Raw genomic sequence first — 6,852 nt, 5'->3', positions numbered from 1 at the left:
TCCAAGTCACGGGACCGGGGAGGTGCCGCGCTTTCCGTTGCAGTGGACGGGGCGGGGCAGGGAGGCACTTTAGGGAGGCACTCAGCCTCCTATGGGCTTCCTTGAACGTCAGAGAGTGGATATGAAAGTTGGAAGAGGAAACTATATTCTGGGTCATAGTAACAGATTTGTTTGGGGGCTTTAAATAGCCACGCCCTGGAGTTGCATATGGCGCTTTAGCTTCGCTTTGTGAAGAAGGCAAAGGATTCACATATTTCCCGCCCCCCCCCGCCCCTCCCCCCCCCCCCCCCCCGACCGCTTGCCTCCAGGGAGACATCCGGTTCTAGAACTTGATAGTGCGTCAGTTACAGTCCAACCGGCCAGGCTGCAGAGAAGGGAGATGGCTCTGGAATCTAGATACCAATGGATCCTGACTGTCAAGAGTCTAGCTAGGAAGAGGAGAAGACCCTATTGACTCAACTGAGTAATCCGTAGGACCCCAAGGGAAAGAGGAACTTCTAGGCTCTGGAGTTCTGAGTTGCTTTGTCCACATGTTCACGTGGACTTGATTACCGTTATACTGTTAAGTGTATTCCAACTCTTCTAGTGGGCATTATGGAAGAGTTATTTGTGGAAGAATGAACTCCTGGTTAATGGGGGAAATGTTTTGCAACTATTGTTTTTACTGTGCCATCTTTGTAAATGTCTTTGCTAAGAACTAATTTTGTCTGCTGGTTGGTTGATTAACTAGTGATGAGCGCTTGCAAGCTTGTTAGGAGCTGCTAAGTACTGGATACCCTTCTTGAACAGCATTCATTTTCATAAGATTTAGAGTTCCAAATTTTTCTCCCTTCCTCCCTCCCTTTCCTCCCCCCTCCACAAAATCGCAATCAGGTTATATATGTACAATCCTCAAGTGTTCTTTTTATCAGTTCATTCTATGGGGGTGCATAGTAAGCTTCCTCATTAGTTCCTTGGGATTGTCTTGGATCATTGCACTGCTTAGAGTAGTTAAGTCATTCACAATTGCACATTGAACAATACTGCTGTCACTACTCACAATGTCCTTGCAGCTCTGCTCACTTCACTATACATCGATGTTCATTAGTCTTTCAAGGTTTCATTAGTCTTTCAAGGGGATCATCCTGTTTTGTCATTTCCTGTAGCACAAGTCCATTCCACTACAATCATATAACACAGCTTTTTCCATCATTCCTCAATTGATGGACATTCCCTTGATTCTCAATTCTTAGCCTCCACCAAGAGTTGCTATAAATATTTTTTGTACAATTTTTCCCCCTTTTCTCTTTTTCATGATTACTATTGTTAATTGTTTCCCTTCCATCCTATTATCCATCTTCTTTCATCCTATCACTCTTCAAAAGGGATTTGCTTCTGTCTGTCCCCTCCCCCACTCTGCCCTTCCTTCTTTTGCCCCTTTCTCTTTATCCCTTTCCCCTCCTATTTTCCTGCAGGGTTAGAGAGATTATTCCACCCAATTGAGTGTGTACATTATTCCCTCCTAGAGCCAATTCTAATGAGATTGAGGTCTTTGAGCCAATTTTGATGAGTGTTAGGCTCCTTAAATAGATTAAAGTCCAGATTAAATAGATTACTCCACCCAGTTGGGTGTGTCTGTTAGTCCCTCCTTGAGGCAGCTCTGATGAGTTTAAGGTCTTTGAGCCTTTTCTGATGAGTGTTAGGCTCCTTAAATAGATTAAAGTCCAGATTAAATAGATTACTCCACCCAGTTGGGTGTGTCTGTTAGTCCCTCCTTGAGGCAGCTCTGATGAGTTTAAGGTCTTTGAGCCTTTTCTGATGAGTGTAAAATTAATTTACTGCCCTGCTCCTCTCCCATCTCTTCCCCCACTCCATAAGCCTTTTCCTGTTACTTTCATGTAGGATTTTGCTTCTGCCCTTCCCCCTCCCCCAATGAATTCCCTTCACCCCTCAATTTAACCCTAAAGATGTTATCATCTAGCTAAGTGACACAGTGGACAAATCATCACCCCCTGGACTCAAGGGGATCCCAGCCAAAACCTGGCCTCAGACACAAGACAGTCGTCCACTCTATAACCCCAGGTATGTCCCCCAGCTCCAATTTTTTTTTTTTTTGTGGTTCTCTAGGGTCTTGTATTTGAAAGTCAAATTTGCCATTCAGTTCAGGTCTTTTCATCAGAAATATCTGAAAGTCTTCTTTTTCATTAAAGTCCCATTTTTTCCGCTGAAAGATTATGCTGAGTTTTTCTGGGTAGGTGATTCTTGGTTGTAATCCCATTTCCTTTGCCCTTTGGAATATCATATTCCATGGCCTCCTGTCCTTTAATGTAGAAGCTGCTAGATCTTGTGCTATCCTGACTGGGGCTCCACAGTACTTGAATTCTTCCTTTTTGGCAGTTTGCAATATTTTCTCCTTGACCTGAGAGCTCTGGAATTTGGCTATAATATTTCTAGGAGTTTTCCTTTTGGGATCTCTTTCTGGAGGTGATCAGTGGATTCTTTCAATTTCTATTTTAGCTTCTTCTTCTAGAATTTCAGGGCAGTTTTCCCTGAGAATATCTTGGAAGATGGTGTCTAAGCTCTTTCCTTGATCATGGTTTTCAGGTAGACCAATAATTTTAAAATTATCTCTCCTGGACCTATTTGCCTGTTTTTCCTAGAAGATATTTCGCATTGCCCTCTATTTTTTTATTCATTTGGATTTGCTTTATTGTGTCTTGGTTTCTCATAAAGTCACTGGCTTCCATTCGTTCAATCCCAATTCTTAGGCAATTATTTTCATCAGAGAGCTTTTGTACCTCCTTTTCCATTTGACTTTTCAAGCTGTTGACTTTTTTCTCCTGTCTTTCCTGCATCACCCTCATTTCTCTTTCCATTTTTTCCTCTACCTCTCTAATTTTATCTTCAAAGTCCTTTTTGAGCACCTCTATGGCCTGAAACCAATTCATATTTTTCTTGGAAGCTTTAGATATAGGGGCCCTGATGTTGACATCTTCCTCTGAGGTTGCCCCTTAGTCTTCCTTGTTACTGAAGAAACTTTCTATGGTCCTCACCTTTCTCTGTCGGCTCATCTTGCCTTTCTTTTACTAGACTTTTAGCTCCTTAAAGTGGGGCACTGTTTCCAGGCTGCAGTATCCCAAGCTTAAGAAGTCCCAGGTGGTATGATTTGGGGTTTTTTGGGTTTTTTTGTTTTGTTTTTTGCAGGCAATGGGGGTTAAGTGACTTGTCCAGGGTCACACAGCTAGTAAGTGTCTAGTGTCTGAGGCCAGATTTGAACTCAGGTACTCCTGAATCCAGGGCCGGTGCTTTAACCACTGCGCCATTTAGCTGCCCCCAGGTGGTATGATTTAAGAAGAATCAGGTTCTTTCCTTGCCCGGCCTGTTTCCTGGTCCTAGATGACCCCAGACCAACTTGCCAATCAACCAGCTTTGTGTGTTGTGGTTGGTAGCTCTGGCGAGCCTGTGCCCCTCCCCCACCTGGGCCACTTCTACTCAAGCCTACCACTTGGTTCTCAGTAGGGGTGTGAAATCCAAGTTCTGCCTTAGCACCAGCATAGACCCCTGTAGTCTCTCCTCTGTCCAGGGCTCAGCCCACTCACCAGACTGTGAGCTTAGTTCCAGACAACACTGGTGCTTCAGCTGATTCAGAGGCTCTGGGGGGGTCTCCTTCTCTGGTGAGGACTTCCTGTGACTGGATCTGTGTCAGGGTGACTGTGGGGTTGGGCCCGACTGCTGTATCAGCATAGCAGCTCCCTCCTTCTGACCTTCCAAGCCATTTTTGGTTAGAAGATCAATTTCCTTGATATTCTTGACCTTGATTATTGATATTCTTCCAGATTAATTTTGCTATTACTTTTCCTAGCCCTACAGAATAATTTTCAGGTAGTTTGATTGGTATGGCAATGAATAAGTAAATTAATTTAGGTAGAATTGTCATTTTTATTATATTAGCTAGGCCTATCCATGAGTGATTGATATTTTCCCAATGATTTAGATCTGATTTTATTTGTGTGAAAAGTGCTTTGTAATTGTGTTCATATAGTTCCAGGATTTGTCTTGGCAGGTAGACTCCCAAATATTTTATATTGTCTACCGTTATTTTAAATGAAGTTTCTCTCTCTATCTCTTGCTGCTGGACTTTGTTGGTAATATATAGAAATGCTGATGATTTATGTGGGTTTATTTTATATCTTGAAACTTTGCTAAAGTTGTTCATTGTTTCAAGGAGTTTTTTAGTTGATTCTTTAGAATTCTCTAAGTATACCATCATCTGCAAAGGGTCATAGTTTTGTTTCTTCCTTGCCTATTCTAATTCCTTCAACTTCTTTTTCTTCTCTTATTGCTAGGGCTAATATTTCTACTACAATATTCAATAATAGTAGTGATAAAGGATATCCTTGTTTCATCCCAGTCTTATATCGAGAATGCTTTTAACTTATCCCTATTATACATAATGTATGCTGATGTTTTTAGATAGATACTGCTCATCATTTTAAGGAAAACTCCACTGATTCCTATGCTTTCTAGTGTTTCTAATAGGAATGGGTGCTGTATTTTGTCAAAAGGTTTCTCTGCATGTATTGAAATAATCATATGATTTTGGTTAGTTTGTTATTGATATGGTCATTTATGTTGATGATTTTCCTAATATTGAACCAGCCCTGTATTCCTGGTATAAATCCTATCTGGTTATAGTGTATTAGCCTGGTGATAAATAGTTTTCAAGTATCTATTTTATCATATCATTTTAAAAGCTCAATAAATAATCTAACAGCATCCAGGTTTTTAAAAAGTTGTTTGTCTAACAGCATTTCTGATAGAATAATTTCTCAAATTTCACAATATAAGAGAATTTAGAAATGCAACAATAATATACACAACTCTATATTTAAAACATTAAACAAAACTAATCACATCTAAAATCCATTTTAGGGTTATCAAAGTATGGTAAATTATATTCCATTAAAGAAATAATAATAATTACAACTGTCAACATTTATATAGTGCCTACTATATACCAGTCACTGTGTTAAGGACTTCACAATCACTATATCACTTGATCCTCACAAGAACCCTAGGAGGTAGGTACTTTATTATTTTCCTCTCTATAGATCAGGAGACAGGCAAACAGAGATAACTTACTTAAGATCACACAGCTAATAAATTTCTGAGACTGGAATGTAACTCAGGTTTTCCTAGATTTTTCCAGCTTTTTTCCCCCCAGTACCTTTATTTGGGAACCTGATCTAAGATGAGAGGGGGTAACAGAGTCAGAGGGGAAGGTCACTGGACTGGGGTGGGAGTCAGAGGAGAATCTCTGCTGGAATAGGGGCCAGCTGAGTTGGGATGGGGGGGTCTTCAGGGGACCCCATGATTTAAATAAAATCTTTTTCTCTTCTCATGATCAAGTAAAAGTTAAGAAGAGGCAGCTAGAAAAATGCAAACTGCTCTGATTCTTCTCTCATAACATGACTAATGCAGAAATATGTTTAATGTGATTGTACATACATAACCTATATCAGATTACTTGCTGTCTTGGGGAGGGAGGAGGGAGAGAGGGAAGGAGAAAGTTTTGAAACCAGAAATCTTATAAAAACAAATGTTGAAAACTATCTCTAAATGTACCTGGAAAATAATAAAATATTTATATGAAAAAAGAAAAAGAAAAATACAAACAATACCTGTTTATTTGTTTGTTGTTGTTTTCACTCTAGGATTACTTCCAAACTAGCTGCCTTCCTTCATTACACTAAAACAGCTCTATCAATATTCAGGCTAAAAAAATATTAAAGTGCTATTTACCCCTGAATTGCTTATGAATTTAATTCTTTTTTTCCCCTTAATACAAAGGATGGTACCTCAAAACTCACTAAGATATTTCAGTATATGTTTAACTTCTGCTGAGTGCCTTATCATATAGGACAAAAAAAAAAGAGTATGACTTCTTGGAATTACCCCAAATCTCACACAATCTTAAAATGATTAATCTCTAAACTTCTTAATGATTAATCTCCAGTTCTCCTTAATCTTCAAACCTTCAAAATCTAAGACTTTAAAAAAACCTAATTATTCACTGAAAACTTAAGGTGAGAGTTAGTCCCACTTTTAGTTAGTTAGTAGTGGGCTGGGACAACTGCTTCAAGTATGAATCTTTCCCAGCATACTATACTCTTTGCATAGAGATTTTTAGCAGTTTTTTCTGGCTACATTTCCCCCCTTAGAAATCTTTCAAAGTAATAGAATTAACAAACAATACTAGGGGCAGCTAGATGGAGCAGTGGATAGAGCACCGGCCCTGGAGTCGGGAGTACCTGAGTTCAAATCCAGCCTCAGACACTTAACACTTACTAGCTGTGGAGTACCTGAGTTCAAATCCAGCCTCAGACACTTAACACTTACTAGCTGTGTGACCCTGGGCAAGTCACTTAACCCCAATTGCCCCGCAAAAAAAAACAAACAACACTAAACATGACAGAAGACAAAGATTTTCCTACATTTTACAAAGAATCAGAAACACAGATAAAATAAAAATCTCCCAAGTGTTCTCCCTAAATCCACTCTCCTTTTTTTAAACCATGCTCCATATAACTACCAATGTAGTTGGTACAAAAGTGCTGGTCTGAGCATGTTATTCCTGGTTAAGAAGCTTCTCTGAATCTGCATCAAGACTTCTGTGCTTGGTATTTAAAACCCTATTGCATGATAGGCCTGGGTCCAGTTAGGGATGCTCTGGCCCTGAAGGAGACATTCTGATTATGGAGAAATATGGTTGATCAACTTGCTGGGGTTAGTTAGTTCGAGATTACTACTCTTTCCTTAGAAAAGCAAAGTATTTAATTAACCAGATAGTGGTTGATCAAATAGATAACAAAG

This window comes from Dromiciops gliroides, chromosome 4 (assembly GCF_019393635.1).
Source record: "Dromiciops gliroides isolate mDroGli1 chromosome 4, mDroGli1.pri, whole genome shotgun sequence".
Classification (NCBI taxonomy): domain Eukaryota; kingdom Metazoa; phylum Chordata; class Mammalia; order Microbiotheria; family Microbiotheriidae; genus Dromiciops; species Dromiciops gliroides.
This window is presented reverse-complemented; position numbering follows the sequence as displayed.